Raw genomic sequence first — 19,788 nt, forward strand, 5'->3', positions numbered from 1 at the left:
AGAAATCAGTGCACTTACCACTCATCTCCAAGAGAGTAAAGTGGAAAAAGAGGAAATGCAAGGTGAACTAAATATGGCTATTTCTAAGAATGCAACCTTAAAGGAGTCCAATGCTGCTATTACCAAGGAACTCACTGAATCAAAGGAGATACTTGCCAAATTCAATCAGAGTGCTGCTAAGCTAGAGCAAAAGCTTGAATCAACTAAACCGGTAAAGAATACTAATGGACTTGGTTTCTCTGAATATGAGGAAGGTGAGAACTCTGGAGCAAAAGATGTAGCATCAAATAAGAAACCAAAATCAAAGGATAAAGGTAAGAAAAAGTTCAAACCTATTTGCTTCAATTGTCTAAAGGAAGGACATACTGCTAATGTATGTAGAAATAAGGCTTACAATAACTTTCCTTGTTTTCTAAACAATAAGCCTAGATCCAATAGATTCAATGGAAATTGTTATGCATGCAATAAGTTGGGGCATAGAGCACTTGAATGCAGGCCTGTCATGCACAACACTGGAAGGTATCCTCAAAGGAGTCAAGGAGTTTTTCCTGAACCCTCTGGGAACTAGAATCCAAACCGGTTTAATACGTATAATCATCAGTTAGGTAGCAGTGGCTATCAAGCGGCAACTAGATGGAGGGAAACCTATTTGATTTGTTATGGTAGTGGTCACACTACTACAACATGCAGAAGGAAGAATGTAAACATGAATAATGGACCTTGGAGAGCACCCGGAATGGTTTGGTATCATTGCAACAAACTGGGTCATACAACAAGATTCTGCAGGATGAGAAAGAATATATCGGATGATATACCGGTCACTCCAGAAGGAAAGATTGATGTTGAAACTATTCAAGCGGATATGAAGAAAGCATGGAAAAAGAAACCAGAAGAAGTGATTCAAGAAGAACCGGTTTCGGCACCTAGTGTGGAAATCTCTGAACCGACAAACTAAGTTACAAAAAAACTTAGGGGGAAACAAATCGGTGAAATGTTTTGAACCCCCGGTTAACATCGATAAAAGACCTTAACTGATATGTGATACCTGTCAATTGGTAGAAGATCAGAAACAGTAAAAGGAAAATTAGGTTTTATACACTAATGATGAAGCATTTATTATGGTAGGTGAAGAATTCGTTTAAAAGGAATTTTCAAGTCATTTTCACTTATCAATTTGCGAGCGAAGAAGTTTTCAAGTGTAAAGCGACAAAAAGTGAATTGTCTTGTGATTCAGAGAGATTTCAAAACCTTGAAGAAGAATCAAAAGATAATATCAATCGGTCAAGTGAAGAACACCAAGTGGTAGTCTAGCAACCAAAGTAGTGTGTGGTGAAGCAGAATTTGCAAGCCCTAAATCTCGACTTACGAAGGTATTTTTTGATTTTTTCTATTTATCATGGCTTCTGCATCACACTCTAGTTCTAGTGCACCCCTTGATTCAATAGATTTCATCTAACGGAAGGCAAAATATAATGCCCTATCCCAAATACCCGCTGGTGTTATAGTTGAGGAAGGTATTTTAGATTACATTGACTATAAAATTGAAGACCTAGGATCTCTAGTGATCCATTCTCAGTTAAGTTTATTCTGCGGGAAGGACAAGAAGATCAAACCAGAATACAATATCTTGAAAAAGAAGAAGCTTCACAATATGATCTATTTCCTTGAAGAATTCATAGATGATCACATCCGCATCATTCTAAGAAGAGTGCACGGTGCAAAAATGTATTTAGAGCGGACACGAGACATCACACCGGAAGCGATTCATGCCGTCACCGATTTCTGTAATGTTGGAGAAGTGCCAGCCCTAGGGAAGGTCATCAAGACCGAAATGACCAAGCTCACCAATTCTATGAGCGACCAATGGGGAATGACCATCAATACCATCAAGGACAATCTGGTCAAATATGCTTGCATGGTGAGAGGTTACCAGACATTCTGTGCAAGCCGAATTAACTCTATCTCTACTGCAGCGGTAAATGCCGCCTACAGGATGATCATGGAGGATGCCTCATTTGATTTATGCACCTGTATGCAAAGGCAACTTTTGGTGAACTTGAAGTCAATTAAATAGGACAATGCCTCAAAATTTAAATTTGGACAACTATTGGTCGGATTGTTCTTCTACTTCCAAGGCCATTCCCAGGAGTGGGTGATATTCAGTGGTCTGCTGACCAACCGATTACAAAGCAAATCAGAGAAAGTCTTCAAGTGGTTGGAACCGGTTATCCTGAAGTCCTAAACAAATACTTTGATGATTTGAGATGCAAGATGAGCCAACGGGTGATAATATCTGGTGATATTGTCAAGAAGTATGAAGAGGACATCTACTTCACCATCAGAGTAGATGAGTATATAATGGAGGTGGTTGAGCCTAGAAAAGAAAAGGTGGAACCTATGGGATATGAGGTAATGTATGATATGCTATACGGGTATGCTTCTACCCTACTTGTCTCACCGCTTGATCCTAAGAAGAAGAGAACCGGTACCTATTTGGAGAGGGTAACACCGGTTGTAGAACCTTCAGTAAAGAAGGGAAAGGCAGTGCCATCAGTATCGGCACTGGTTACTTCAGCAAGTCCTAAGTGACCAAGCGGTCATCGGCAAAGAAGAAACTGGAAGTTGCACCTGCCAAAGTATTTGAGAGAAAGCGGAAGACAAAAGGCAACAGACCGGACTCAGAGGACACATAATCTAAGGAACAACCTAAGAAGACTAGGCAAATGAGGAAGAAGACAAAGTCAACTAGCAATGAACCGACATCTTCAACACTGGTAAATATTGATATTTCCTCTTACAAACCTTTGACACATTGTCAAAGGACTATCAAGAACATTAGAACAAAATTGCTTAGTGATTTGAAAGAATGTTTTGATGATTTTAATGATAATGAAAAGGAGGAAGTTGAACAGGAAGTCATTCAATATTTATGTATTAATGACCGGTCACCATCATAAATTAGATCTAAGGCACCTGATTCTTTATACAATTCTTTAGATAATAAATGGCGCATTGCCATAGAAAAGGAACTAGAAATAAGAGAGGAAATATTTGCACAATATTTTCCTGAGGTGTCAAATTCAGAACTTTATGAAGTTATGGACAAATACAAGGGCCTCTTCTTCATGAGAAGAAGAAGACTCTTATTACTAGAAGGAAAAGTCCCTGTAGTGGTAAATGATACCCACTTGTAAGCCCAAGCCGCTCTAAAATTACATCAAGTGTCAGAGGCCAACAAGAAGGCCGATCAGGAATCGGAAACTAAAAAATTGGATGAGGTATATGACAGTGAAGGAGAAACAGTCACCGAACAAATGGACCCTATTGATGTTGATGCCTTGAACAGTGAAAATGTTACTCTGGATACACCAATAGAAATGACAGGACAAGAGAAATAGGACAAAGAAAAGGTTGACAAGGAGCAAGTAGAGAAAATGAAAAAGAATCAAGAGGAAGAAAAGAGGAAGCAGGTGGAGGAAGAGAAGAGGAAACAGGCAGAAGAAGAGAAGAAGCAACGGGAAGAAGAGAAGAGAAAAGAGGAGGAGAAGAGAAAAGAGGAAGAGAAGAGAAAAGAAGAGGAGAATAAGAAATAGGAGGAAGTGAAGAAGAAAGAGGAAGAGAGGAAGATGAAGGAAGAGGAGAAGAAAGAAGAAGAGAAATGAAAAGAAGAAGAAAAGAAACAGGAAGAGGAGAAGAGGAAGCAGGAAGAGGAAAAGAAGAAGAAGGATACAGAAGAAGAGAAGCGGAAAGAAGAAGAGAGGAAGAAGGAAGAAGAGAAAAGAAAGAAAGAAGCAGAGGAGAAAAAGAAGGCAGAAGAAGAAAAGAAAAAAGCCAAAGACAAGGAGGGAGCGGCAAAGAACGTAGAAGTGGAGACCCCAACGACAATCGATAGTCAAGCTAAACCAGCTGACATTACCAGTCCCATTGACCTCCAATCTGCAAACGAATCAGAGCTGCTGCAAAGCATTAAGCTTGCCCAAGAACAACTGGAAGTGATAAGGAGGAAGAAGGAGCAAGACGTGATTCAAACTATGGTGGAAACTCTTACCAGTTTGATACCCAGTACCAACCTCCCTAGTATCGATTCCTCTCTAGCCCCACTGAAACTCTTATGCACAGTTGTGGAGGACCAAGTACAAATCCTGGAAGAGGTTGCTGAAGCTAACGCACAAAAGAAGCATCAAAAGGCACTAGATACTGCCTTAGTGAAGAAATTAAATGAGCTTCGATCAGAACTTCAGAAGTACAGAAAGACATCAGAGATGCAATGGATGAGGGGAAATTACTACTCAGTAAGATAAGCCAACCCCATCTATTCTATGATGATGTGCTGGCTCAGAAAGACAAACTTCAATCTGACTTGTAGGCATACATAAGCACATTCAAGATTCCCTATGATTCCTTCACCACATATGGGCAAACTGTTCACCCGTTTCAACTCCAGACTGCCAAAGTAGAGTTGGAGATCATCAACTAGACTAGAGATTTGCAGGAACTTCAGGTGGTTCTACTACCATGACTGCAAATACTTCAGAAGTGTTATCTCAATTTGGATGCCTTAACGGTCACTCAAGAGATGAGTACCTTGGATGCCATGGAGGAACAGGTTTCCAAAATGAAAACGGAGAGTGAGGTTGCTACCTCATTGCTTGAGTCATGGTCCTTATCCATGAAGATGTTTATGCAGGACTTTAAATCAATTTTTGACAAGTTTCACTCTTTATTGTCATAAACACTTATTATTTTAAATGATAATATGAACAGGGGTTATTCAGTTGTACTTTGTCATTTTTGGCAAAGAGGGAGTAGTATTCTGTATTTAAAATTTTGATGCATGCTATGTATAATTTCATGTTTATCTCTGTAAGGGAGTAGTATACATTGTATTTTCTACAAAAGGGATAGTGTATATGCTTAGGGGGAGTAATTTTGATTATGGCATATTTTTATTGTAAAACACTTAGATGTCAAAATTTTCCTAAGTGTTGCCATCAATGCCAAAGGGGGAGATTGTTGGCATTTTTGATGATTATGTTGTGATTGTCATTGATGGACACACACTTGCTTTGAGATCACTTTTTGTATATATGAGTAATGCTCAACCGATATTTGTTCCAAACCGGTATTATGTATTATAGTCTTTAGGCTATCGGTGTTTTGCAGAAAGTGTTTACCGATCTCAAGCGGTATGAAGACCTCAAGCGGTTCGAGGATCTTGAGCGGAGCAAAGAAACTAAAGCGGAAGTTATCATTTTCCTAGTCTTCATTTTTGACAACAGGTAATTGGTAAAATATGTGAACCGGTAATCGGTAAAGTTGTATGAACTGGTAATACTCTGTGATGAGCTACCAACTGGTATTTCTGTGATGAGTTACCATCCACCGATACTTTACCGGTGATTTTGTACCATGTTACCAAATGTGTCTAGATGCAATGGGCCTAGGAACTTACAATGTAATCCTATTGGACCGACATGAAATCAGATTCCTTTTTAAAGGACATCATTTCTAGGGTTTTAGGAGTTGTCAGGGTTTAAGACAATTGATGAGTTTTCTGTATGTGCGATCATAGAAGAGAAGATTAGGTCTATGTGAAGAAATAGAGTGTGGAGATATTTAAGACTGAAGTAATGTTGAAATGCATTAATAATGAGCTATAAAGGATCTAACCAAGCATACTGTGCTAGTATTTAGATCACTCACTGGTTGATTACTCACATCTTCAACAAGTATTGAAACCCTTAATCGGGTAGGCTTGGCAAAGCCTTTGTAAATCCTCTAACAAGGTGGTTCACAACTATGGATCTGAAATCCTCTCACAAGGTAGTCTTTAATCCGACTTATCTCCTAACAGAGATTGAGATTCCTCACAGGATCTGTTTTGGTGAAGAACATTGTATGACCTTAACCGGTGTGGTTACTATTCTGTAGATAGTTACTTGTGAGTTTCATCTCACCGTGGTTTTTCCCATTTGGGTTTCCATGTCAAAATCTCTTGTGTTATGGTGATTGTGCTTCTGTGGGTGAATGCCTTATTTGTTGTTTGGTCTGCATTTGTGTTAACTAGTTTGTTAGTAAAATCGTTATATCAGTTTACTGCTAAACTGTCAAGTGTTTGAGTTCAGTAATTTTTGGTATACTAATTCACCCCTCGCCTCTTAGTATTCATCAACCTCCAATGAGCTATCCTAATGGTCTAGACCCCAACTCCATAATACAAGGAATCCTAGCAGTCTATTTCGCATTAGCTTGACAGACGCATGGAAGCCCACTCCCCCTAACATGCTCCTAGACCTTATGGTATCCTCACATACATATGCAAAATCAAAAGGGTTCACAAAGCATAATCCGGATAACCATGATTTCTAAATATATAAGAATATCATAAATGCATAACAATGCCAACACCACAACCATATAGGTAGCATAAATCACATATCATCGTAAATGACAAATATACCAAAGAGCCCAAATATTGCAGGAAGGTATTTCTCATCTTTCATAAAACATATTAGTGCAAATACTCAATCATAAGACAAATATTTGCTTTTGTTGATCAAAGAACACTCAGGGAAAGAAAACACAGCCTCTGGATTGACATATAACCCAAATTGAAAAATCATAAATTGACCCAGAAGATAAATACATCACAAAAATCCCAAATAGGCAAATTGGCACATTTGCTCAGTAAAGCAGCGCATTCAAAATATAGTTTAGCACATACACATGACAATATAATGCTTTTGACAATAATTACAATGCATATAACAAATATTTTAGCACATATAAGAGGTTTTGCAACACTTCAGGCAGTCACTACAGCGCATCTGACACTCATTTTAGCACCTTTGTGCCTTAAACTAGCGCATGTGAGAAATACATTAGTGCATATCTTGAATATATCACTGCATATGACATAGAGGCATGTAGCTCAGAAAGTGGAATTGAAGTCTTCGACTATGGCATAAAATGATAAATACAAACTTTCAAGATGAGATCACAATGTAATAACCAACCCAAACAATACCTAAAGCCAATCAAATAAGGGAAATGCATGAATAAAGTATATATGGCTTAACCAAGGCTCTGAGAACATTTCCGACAATGCACAAGAGACTCACAAAAGATGAATTTTTGAAAAACACTTAGCTCCTCAAAACACAGGCATATCAACTAAACAATTACAACCAAATTTCTCCCAAACACATATTGACCAAATGCTAGGGGACAAATACAATCACATCACAACATACATGGAAGGAAACCAAGCCATTCACGAGAATATCCAGAAAACACAATCAATATAAACATCAACCCCCAATGCATTTATTTTTCTCTGACTATACAAATAATCTTACAGAATTACCAATTTTCCCAACCCTACAACAATCTTATCACAAACATGACGCATACAGTCTTTTTGAAAACTAAATACAAAAGAGAAGATCTTCCAACATGGTTGTTGAAGTTATGGAATGTCAACCAAGTTGATGAAGTACAATAAACCAACCAATTCAAATCCAAGCCAAGCCAAGCCAAACAAACTCCAATATTCAATCTTCAATTCGCAAAGAATTCCCAACAACGACCAACTCTCGCAAATGCACAAGAAGACCAATAAATAGAAAATCAAGTCAAAAACCTAGAATATGTCAGCCAATGAAAATAATAGATTAAAATATATTTCATACCAACCCTCTCCAAAATCATGGTAAGAATATAGAAAATTATTTAACTAACTTACCCATTATTCTCATCCAATACTAAGATAGGGTGGGTAGAATAAATAATATATTAATTAACTTGGAGTAAAAAGAGAAATAATAATATAATCAGCCAATTAATTAAATAAACCAAGGCACAATAAAATATGAAGGCCCACTTCACTATTAAACCATAAAATAATATAAATAAACAATTAAATACTAATATCTTGCAAGCACAACTCCCAAGCGGGTCCAATCATAACAAGGGGGTGAGTAAATAAATACAATTAAATAACCAATAAATAGATAAACCCACAATAAATAAATAAATAATCAAATGTGCAGATAGATATAGACGCTCCAGCCAATAAAATAAATAAATAAATAAATAATCTTTTATGCATAATTATAAATGCCAAATACTATGATCCACAAAATAACATTAATAAATACCAATCCCAATAATAATCTCACATTAATATTAAATATTAATATCAATTACTAAATTAATTTATTATTATAAACTATATGAGACAATTTAATTAATTAATAATTAATTAACCAGTAATCACCATACTTCAAGACAACACAACATAGGGTAACATAAATACCACAAGACAACTCTAAACACAAAAAAAAGACAGACATGGTACCAACTTAAACCTAGAGTATAGAATGGGATTTTATGTCATCTCCAATCAACTTGTGATCGGGATAAAGACACACTCAGACCTGTGAAGCTAGGTGGAGTTGATGTCTCGTACCTGCAAACCTGTCATCACCAAAACATGCATGGCAACATATATAATAACGTAAATCATAAATGATTAGACAAATGAAGAGAATCGCAACATCATATCATCCTTGCAATGAGTGATATGACATCGTCTCTATCACGAATACAATAGTAAATAGTCACAACAATCATAACATCAACTCATCCAATATAATCATGAAGTACAAGATATCATCATAAATAATATATAATAAATGCATGAAAATTACCAAATGTAAGTCCTATACGCAGGAAAAGGTGGTGATCAAAATGAATAAATCGAGATTGGATGACCTACATACCAATGAGACTCTTGTTGCAAGTATATAAACTAATTTAAGCTAGTTTAACTTCCCAAGGGGTGTCCCATTTTTCTCTATTTCACAGTATCCCTAAAACCAATGTTTTGCTCTCAGATCATTGCGCAAATGACCTAGGAATGACAACTCTAAGAACGAGTGATATTGTGATCTATATGATGTGTTAAAACTATGATGATTAAGCTAGTATGAAGATAACGATATGATAAAGATATTGCTAAATTATCCTAATCATGATATACTAGCATTGATATATTCTATGATATGAAATGAAATGCTTCTAAATGTTTATGATGATATTTTAATAAAGAGAGGTTAAAATGCTTAGTAAATTAGACTATAATGTAGATGCATGAAACTTGGAGATATGGATAATGGGATAATGTGAGCTCTATTTATAGGGAAAATAGGGCAATGGATGGTTAAAATTGAATAATCTTAACAATGGCTAGGATTGAAAGTTACTCAATCCATGTTTACAATTTTCACCAATAAGAGGTTTCTTGAGAGGAGATGCAAGAGACATTAAATGTCTAAGAAGACATGAAGGTTACCTTAGGAGGTAAGGGTTAATGTTAGGTTAGGGTTATCAATTGGATAAAGCTTTTACCCAAGGGGTAAACTATTATGCACGGGTTAATAGGATAACTATGGTCAAAGCCATAAGTGCTTGATGAGACCCTTGAGTCAAAAGAATGGTTAAGTTAGAGGAAAGTCTCTAACCAAAGGTCAAAGGTGAGTTAACCATAATTGGTTATGTAAGAGCCTTTAATGGTTTGGAAGAATTTAGAGGTTAACCATTTGAAGACATAAAGCCTTTAATGGTTATTGAAGACTTTAGAGATTTTTGAGAAGTGACTTCCTTTTACTTAGGAATGTGAAAATGTTTAAGAGATGGATTAGGTTAATTAAGATAGGATTAGAATAATTTAGAAGGCTCTAGAAGAGGTTTAGGAGGCAAGTGGGAGATGCAAGAAAATGCAAGTGGATGAGGGAAAATAATTTTAATTAAAATAAAATGTTTTATTTGAACTAAAATAGATTCAACTTGCATAAATACAAGTGGGGGGATTTAATTAAATGTAAATTTAATTAAAAGAAAGGAGAATTAACTAAATAAAGTGATTTATTTAATTAAAGGCTAGAAAAGGTTTAGGTGAATTTAATTAAATAAATTGAGTAATTCACTTAATCAAATAGATGAAAATGAAGAAATTAATTAAATAAGATTTAATTAATAGGAGGAATGGGGTTAAAATAAACATTAAATATTTATTTAAGAAAGTAGTCAAATTTATACGTCTACATTTTGCCCCTCTTTGAAGTGACGTGTGTGCACATGTTGATTCAAAGAAAATCGATGGATATATTGCCAAAATTTGATCAATATGATGCCCTAGATGTATATTTGATGAACGATATTGATGATACCCCCTCGAGAGATGAATCAAGGATCTGGTGAAAATTTGCCAATTTTATGATCGTTTTTGAATTGATTGCAATATGAGAGGATTGACTGCGTTGTATGCACATTATTGATTCATCTCCTGAAAAAATGATGATAAGGTTAATAATGAAAAAGTGGGAGGAAAATACATGCCCCACTTATTAACCCTTTTATTTACCCTATTAAAAGGTAAAAAGAGATTTTGAAAAATCATTTGCACACTTGTCTTCTTGTGATTATGACATTTGGAGCTCTGACCATGATGTCGATTCCATACTCTTCGACCGATTTGAGCATGTCAGGTGATACCGGAGACCTGCCGCATATGGCCCACCAGTAAGTGGCCAAAATCCCTCTTGTTTTTTATTAATTTCATTGATTTTTGTCGCGTTTTTAAATTTTTGGGCCAGAATTTGCTTGTTTAGCACGTAGGGTAGGTCTTTTAGCGCATACGATATGAAGTTTAGCACATAGCAAACCCTAGGCAGGTTTAGTGTCTGGGTTCCAAATATTAGCACGGTCGGGGGGTAGGTTAGCACGTTGGTGTGTTCTAGCGCATAGGGTGCATAGAGCAGTGCTTCAAGCAAGACAGTTAATGCATAGGGTTCATTGTTTAGTGCAAATGGTATGATAGGTAGCGTATAGGGTAAAACAATGCATTAGGTAAACAAGCTAGCGCATTGAAGCCATGTTGTAGTGCGTGATAGAAAAACAGTGCATAAGGTGTGTTCTATAGCACATACGTGCAAAATATTAGTGCATAAGTGGCAGCTTAGCTCATTGGAGCTCTGATTTAGTGAGTAGGGAAAAAAGTTGGAAAAAAAAGTGTTTTGAAAAATGTGTCGTGAGTCTGATAAATAGGATAGGTTGTGTAGATGTCGATATGGGTTCGTCGATTGTCTGATATGGATCATCATCTGATGTGAGTCCTGTTTTGTTATGATGTGTGATTCTGATATGCTACTGGATTGCGATTTGGTTTTTGTGGTTGATATGGATCTGATTTTCAATATGGGTTGAGTTGTTGATATGAATCTGGTTTTTGAAATGGGTCCTGATTTTTGTTATGGGTCAAGTTGTCGATACTGTTCTAATTTCGTTATGGGTCTTGAGTCGATATGGATTTGATTTCATTATGGGTCTTGAGTCGATATGGATCTGATTTCATTATGGGCCTTGATTTGATATGGATTTGATTTTCGATATGGGTCTTGATTTTGATATAGGTCCTGATTTTCGTTCTGGTGCCTGATTTCGATATGGGTCTTGATTTTCATTATGGGTCTTGATTTCGATATGGATCATGATTTTGATATGGATCCTGATTTTTGATATGGGTCTTGATTTCGATATGGTGCTCAATTGATTGAATGATCTTTGATATGATACTTGTGTGATTGATATGGCTCACTGATTGATGATGATATGTTTTTGATATGATTCGCTTTTGAATTTGATTTATTTTTGATAGATTTGATTGAATCGAGAACTGATGATGGATATGTGTTGATTTGCAGGCAGATCTTGGTGTGCTATAGTCTCGGGAGTGATTCCCAAAGCCGTGGACACTTATCTTGCGCTTCTCACAGGTTGACAAAGATGTGATAGAGAGATGTGGTTTATCGTCCTTACTAGACATGCCTCAGTATACCATTAACCCGGGGTTATTGACAACATTGACAAAGAGGTGGCACAATGACATGAACACCTTTCATTTGGCAACCGGTGAGATGATAGTTACACTAGAGGACTGTTATCGGATTTTATGGATTCCCATGATTGGGGATTTTCTACCTTATGAGAAAACCGAGGAGGGTGGCACATAGGCTCTCCGTCGTGTTTTCTAGGATGATCACATTCATGGCTATGAGATCTCGTGGCAATAGTTTTTGGAATTGGGTTATGCTCTGCTACCATTAGTAATAGCAGGTTTTATTGGTGGTTTCCTTTGTCCCAACCATAGGTCGAAGGGACTGGTCGTTGGATGGGGATTGGTTTTGGAGGAGATGGTGACGCAGAGATGCAAATTTGCATGGGGGTCCTATATGTTGGCCCACCTATACAAAGAGCTCCACCAGGTAGTATATCTTGGATACACTAGTCTATCGGCTGGTATGACTTTAATATAGGTGTGGGCATGGGAGCATATACGAATATCGAGATTGCTTGCAGACAGGGATAGGCCAGTTGGTCGGGCATATGCATATGGTTATACAGGTGTAGTTGTCCAACATAAGCTGGGAAAACTAGAGCACTGACGTAGGGATTTGGATGATATCGATACAGTCATTTGGAGACCCTATGTGGATTGCGAGGTGTGGATTGAGGATGGGCTAGAGATGTACTATGTATATATGCCTAGGTACTTGATTGGGCAAATGCCCTTTATCATTGAGAAATTTTTGCACAACCGCGTACATCGGCAGTATGGTAGGCAAAAAGGGATGCCACAGGGAGCCTATTTGTATGCTCATCTACAAGAGGATGTGTCGAAGTGGGCGCCTACCCTAAATAGCGAAGCAGTTGTGGATGAGTATATAACCCTGGCAAGACAGATCTGAGATTATGAGGTTGGGGTAGTGGATGTTGAGATGACAGAGGAGTTCTTATCTTACTTCATAGGCCATGTAGTGGCTCACATATCTGATCTGACAGAGCTATTGTCAGCTTTTGATGATGATGAGGAGGAGCGGCCACAAAGGCGAGGGGGTCCTAGGTGGAGAGAGGAGGGAGGAGATGGAGGTGGAGGGGGTGGTGGAGGTGTGGATGGTGGAGGTGGAGGTGATGGTGACAAGTGGAAGTGGTGACAAAGGTGGAGTTGGTAGAGGTGGTCTCATGCTTGGTGCAGGTGGGGGTGTGGGGATAGTTGTGGTGTTAATTGTTGTGGGAGGGATGGAGGGTGATACAAAGGGTGGTTGGCGACTTGGCCAAAGGAGGAGATTCGATGTTCTGTCTCCTCTAGTTCCTTGGATAGGGATAGGTGCAACCAGGACCACAACACCGGTACCTATTCAGATCAGGGCACCGACCTACCAACAAGATGCTCAGATTAGGGCACTATAGGTCTCAGTTTAGGAGCTGCAGGCACAAGTGCTAGCGCAACAACGATAGATTACGCAGTTGTAGGTAGAGAGGGATACAACAGTAGAGCGCCACAGACAAGCAGAGGCCCTTGCTGATAGGTTAGAGAGAGCCACCGCAGGTGCTCCGCTCCGGACACACTGAGGGAGATACAGTACTCAGCCAAGGAGGTTGAGTATTATAGGCGTTTGTACAAGGATATGGTCCCTTGAGAGCATAGAGATCCTAGCTACACTGTAGTGGCATCCACTTGATCCAGACGTAGTCATACGAGGATGGAGAGCAGAGATGTTACGAGGCCGACACAACGTGATCCATCTGGTGGAGATCTGGGAGCTGGGACATCTGCTGCTAGACCTTTTGCCTCAGAAGATAGTCATACCTGAGAGACCCATCTTGTTGTATTGATCACTTTGTTGTACTAATAGACATGATACCCATTGTACATTTTGATAGTTTTACAAGATATATATGATATATGGCATTGATTTTCTGATCCACATGTGATGTGTTATTGATGATGATTGATTTATGATGCACATTATTTGATATGATGATACTATGAGGATGATTTGATGCTTAGATAATAATAATGATTAGATGATACTATTAGATACTTAGATAATAATGATGATTAAATGTTTGTGATATGCATTGTGTTTACTTTGATATGAGATATGATGTTATTTGAATGTTATGATTGTGAGATGTATCTTGAAAATGAAATGTAAATGATAATGATAATGATAATGATATGAGATGTATCTTGAAAATAAGATGTAAATGATATTGATAATGATATAAGATGTATCTCGAAAATGAGATGTAAATGATAATGATAATGAAATGATACTGATGCAAGATTAAAATGATATGCAACTTAATGCAAGTTTAAGATGATATGCAACCAACTACAATTGTATGCAAGGAAATGATAACTTTAATTTTGTCTATGTCATTCCCGTTAGTCACTTGTTTGTGCTCTTTTTGTCATCATTGAGCTTTTGATATGTTTAAAGTTAATACAAGCATTATGGTATAATTGAACCATAACAACCTAAGTATAACTTACATGGATTTTTGATATTGCAAGATGATACAAGCATTGATGTATAATTGAACCAAGATGACCTGAGTATTGCTTGCGTAAAACATACAAGAGTTAACCATTTGCATGTGAAAAATGGAAAATGTCCTCAATGATATGTTTCCAATCATGTCTCGAGACAAATTTTCACCATACAAATGATCGCCTCATAGATAGAAAAGCAAAGAAAATATCAGATTCCTTTGTTTCTTCTCTAGCACAGTGCATCCTTGAGTAGCTTAGGAGATCTAATGATTTAGAAATCAAGATACAAATAGTCAAAACTTTATGCCAAATTTAAACAAATCACAATTCAGAATATATCATCCATCATGTGTGTGTTGTAGTTACAGTTGTATAATGATCTTGTTTTCTAGTCCGATAAGCAGTTTTGACATTGGTTTCCTTAGTATGCTACAATCCTTGTTTGTTGTTTGAATGTTAAAGTGAGATGAATGTTGCCCCCAGTTATGGAGACTTATTGATGTGGATATATACATTGATCAACAAGCCATGGTGGGATATGAGATAGATAACTATTTAGATAATCAAGGACAATGACTACGCTAAGTATGTCCGGGATAATGTTGTGTGTATAAGTGTTCTGCGATGGCTATGGGCTGAGATCAGATGGAGTAAAGATAGGATGTAAGTACTGATAGATGGAGGAGTCGTTCTCTCACAAATAGCGTTTGTTGCCAAGTTTTCACCACTTGTTTTTATTACACTTTTTGATTTGTTTTTCATTTTTTTGTATTTTTTTGACTTTTTTGTGTCACAAAGTGCCTGTTTGTGAGGTTTTCACCATAGTGACAATTTTTCATACTTTTTTTTAATTTTTTTACTTTTTTGCTTTTTCCGTGCATTGGATGACAAGTGTGGAATTTATTCAGATGGATGTTGTTGGTTGGTTCAACGAGCACATCCCCTTATTAATTTGATAACTGATATGATGACAAAGGGTCCCAACTAGTTAGGTTCAAATTTCCCCTTCTTTTCTCGATCTTGCTGATTTCTGGGATTTTTTTTTAGAACTAGATCACCAGTTTTGAATACCCTTGGGATGACTTTGTGATTATAGCTTCTGTACATTCATTGCTGGTATGCCTTGAGATGGTCATAGGCACGTTGTCTTTTTTCATCAAGAAGCTCTAGTTCCTACAACTTGTTCACTCGATATTCCTCATCTGGTATGAGGCCCTTCAAAGATACTCGGAGAGATGGGATTTCTACCTCAAGAGGTTCTAAACCATACACCAATGAATATGTTGTAGCCCCTCTAGGTGTACGGATACTCATTATGTAGGGCCAAAGTGCTGGATTGAGTTGTACATGCCAATCCTTGCCAACATCATTCACTGTATTCTTGAGGATTTTTAGGATTGTTTTGTTTGATGCTTCCTCTTGGCCATTCCCCTGTGGGTATGGTGTAGAAAAGCGATGTTGGATTTTGAATCATTCGCATAGCTCTTTCATGTCTTGATTTTTGAAAGGGCATCCGTTTTCTGTGATGATGGAACTAGGAATGCCATATCTGCAAATGAGATAGTTGAGGATGAATGATGAGATTTTCTTTCGAGTCATGGTGGTCATTGGGACTGCTTCGGTCCACTTGGTGAAGTACTATGTGGCGGTGATAATGAACTTATGTCTATTTGAAGAGGAAGGATGAATATTTCCTACTAGATCAAGTCCCCATTGATAGAAAGGCCAAGATGTGGTGAATGGTTGCAGCTCTTGTGCTGGTGCATGTATGAGGTTACCATGAATTTGGCATTTAGGATATTTCCTAGCAAATTGATAGGACTCTCTTTCCATTGTCGGCTAGTAATATCCCATTCTCAAAAGTTTCTTGGTGAGAGTAGGACCACTTGAATGTGTACCACAAATACCTTCATGAAGCTCATGTAAGGCGGAGTCAGATTCGTTACAATCAAGGCATCGAAGAAGAGTACCATCTAGACCTCGGCAGTAAAGTGTGTTAGGGGTTAAGTTATAGTGGGCATCTTGTCAGATGAAGCTTCATTTTTGGTTGCAAGATAGGTCAGGTGGGAGGGTATTGTTTTTGAGATAGTCATAGATCTTCTCGTATAGAGGGGAATCAGAACCCGTCGGAGAATAGATGACTTGGGATGTGGAATTGTCATAGGCTAGGAAAAATAATTGCCCCACCAGGAATTTGTAATGATTATGTTTATCTGGAATTTGTAGAAGCGAGGCGATAGTGGCCATTGCATCAACAACTCTATTTTCTAATCTTGGAATTTGCTCAAAGGTGATGTGCTCAAAGTACTTTTTGAAATCATCCACCATTCTCTTGTAAGGCATTAGCTTATCATCTTTTGTCTGATAGTCATCATTGATATGATTGATAACTAATTAAGAATTTTCATCGACTCTTAATTTTGTGATTCTCCATTCTACAACTACCTTGATTCTTGTCACCAGGGATTCATATTCAACAATGTTGTTGGTGCATGTAAACATTAGTCTGTAAGATCTTGGAATTGTGTGCCCCTCTAGAGTGACAAATGGGATGTCGACATCCGATCCATGTTGTGTATAGGATCCATAAAAGTATAGGGTCCATTGCTTGGGTGTGATAGTGAGTACATCCATATCTGGAAATTCTACCTGTACTAGGTGTTGGTCTGGTAGTGGTGCTTCTACCAGTTGATTTGAAATTGCTTGTCCTTTGATAGCTCGTCGTTCTGTGTACTGAATATCAAACTCACTTAGGATCATGACCCATTTAGCTAATCTTCCTGTGAGAGCGGCCTTGCTGAGTAGACACTTGAGAGGATCGATTTTTGCTACTAGCTTGATTGTGAGGGCTAGGATATAGTGGTGGAACTTTTGCGAAGAAAACACCACTGCCAAGCAAGCCTTTTCAATGAATGTATAATTGAGTTCATATCCGTTCAAAGTCTTTCTAATGTAATTGATAACCCTTTCTTTGCCTGTTGGATCTTCTTGTGCTAGCAATGCCCCCAATGATACTTATGTTGTTGATATATAGAGGATGATTGGCTTGCCTACTATTGGTGGTGCCAAAACTGGTGGATTCATCAGATATTGTTTGAGCTAGTGGAATGATTCTGCACATTTGTCTTCCCATCTTAAAAGGGATATTCTTATGAAGCAGATGATTGAATGGAAGACATTTATTTTCTAATTGAGCAATAAATCATTTGATGGATTGTAGCCTGCCCTACAAAGATCGTAGTTGGCTAATGTTTTTAGGAGGTGGCATCTCCATGATAGCCCAAACCTTTGCTGGATCTACTTCGTGCCTTTTTTCTGATACAATGTATCCCAAAAGTTTGTCAGATGTGAACCCGAAGACACACTTATTAGGGTTTAATCTGACATTGAATTTCTCCAATCGTTGAAAGATTTTATCGAGGATGTCAAGGTGTTCAACTCTTGTGAATGATTTAGCTAGCATATCATCCATATAATCCTCCATGAAAGTATGCATCATGTGGTGGAATATTGTTGTCATGGCTCTCTGATAAGTTGCACTAGAATTTTTCAAGCCAAAAGGCATGATGTTCCAGCAATATGCTCCCCATGGACATGTAAATGCAATTTTATCTTGATCCTCTGGAGCTATCTTGATTTGGTTATAGCCAGAGAAGCCATCCATGAGAGATAGCATTGTGTGTCATGTTGTTAGATCAACAATGGTGTCAATGCTTGGCAAAGGAAAGTCATCCTTCAGATAAGATTTGTTGAGATCTCTAAATTTTGTACAAATCCTTATGCTTTTATCTGGTTTAGAAACGGGTATAATATTTGAGATCTATTCGACATAGTCTATAGGTCAGATGAATCTGACATCTAATAAATTCTTAAGTTCTACTTTGACTAATAATGTCACACGTGGATTCATCTTCCTTAATTTATGTTTGATCAGTTTAGCTCCAGAAGCGATGGACAAGTAAAGCATGATTAGATTTGGATCTACTCCTGGCATGTCAGCATAAGACCAAGCAAAATTGATTTGCTTCTCCTTGAAGATTTTTACAAAATATGGTTTTTCTTTTTCGGTGAGTGATTCTGCCATATGTATGGTTTTGATTGCTGATTCAATGTCGATATTTATTGATTGAGTTGTCTCAATCAATATTGGTGACCTCTCCTAGTAATTTTCAGGAAGAGTGTCAAGTCTCCCATCTTTAGGTGCCTCAAAAAGGTTTTCACTTTCAGATACGTCCTTTATTTTTACTTTTTTGTTTTTGCGATCTAATACTGCCATTAAATAGTTTTCACCATTAGATCCATTTTTTATTTCATTTTTGCAACTAAGAGACTTGGCACTCCCCTAATTACAGATATCGTTATGCGGTTCCTTGGTGGAGCATGTTTCCAGGTTGACTAAGCATAGGTATTGTACAATTGACTCATCGTTTGGGAATATTGGCATATCATGATGTTTGGGTTCTTTCCAGTCTATGAGGTCAGGATATATGAGCAATAAGGAGTCATTTTGCGGGTTAAGATCACCTGATGTAAGTGTCATGATGGAGACATCATCATATTTGTTTGGGATATCAGTGAGGTCTATGATATTCTCAAGGTCTTCGATGGTACTCTCTTCAAAATTGCCTTGTTCGTATTGTCATTGCTCATTCTCACTAGCCTCATAGATATGTTGTGGTCCAAATTCAAACGGTCGGGATCTTGAGCCTTTTCCCTTATGATAAATGGGTGTGTATGCATGGATTGTATCCACCTCAATATCTTTAGTAGCATCAGAACAACTATCCCACTCATACTCATTGGAATCAATTTTAGAATCATTGTCCCAGGTTACCTCACTAAATCTGGCAGGCACGTTGTATGGTGAGAAAAGATCAATGATAATTGACACGAGTTTGGTAGCTTGTTCTGATTCAGGATCGATGCTTTATTGTACTCTTCGAATTTGTTCATACACTGTTTCCTTTCTTTGAGTAGCAATTGCCTTAGGTCGCAGCTCAGCCTTGGTTTGATCAGGTTCTTGTACATGATGTACTTTCTTATAAGAAGCTTCATCCCTTTGGATAGCGAGTTCTTCTTGTCGTCTTTCATTATCTTCTTATTTTTGCTCCTTCCTTGTCTTTTCTACTACTTGGTTTAGTGCTTCTTGCGATGAGTCTTCGTTATGTTTTTCCTTTTCTTTCCATTGAGGTTTTTGATGGTGATCTCCTTTTTGTACAAGCGAAATATGTTGTCCATATCCAAGTCCTATTTAGTCTTTTGCAAATTGTGAATGGGGTTGTATGGGTTCTATGATGCCTTCTTGACACTTTCCAATAGGTCCTTTTCCTTTGTATCCCATTCCTTACATGATCTAGAACCCATTTCCATATTGTTCTATTGGTAGG

The sequence above is a fragment of the Cryptomeria japonica genome, chromosome 6, assembly GCF_030272615.1.
Source record: "Cryptomeria japonica chromosome 6, Sugi_1.0, whole genome shotgun sequence".
NCBI lineage: Eukaryota > Viridiplantae > Streptophyta > Pinopsida > Cupressales > Cupressaceae > Cryptomeria > Cryptomeria japonica.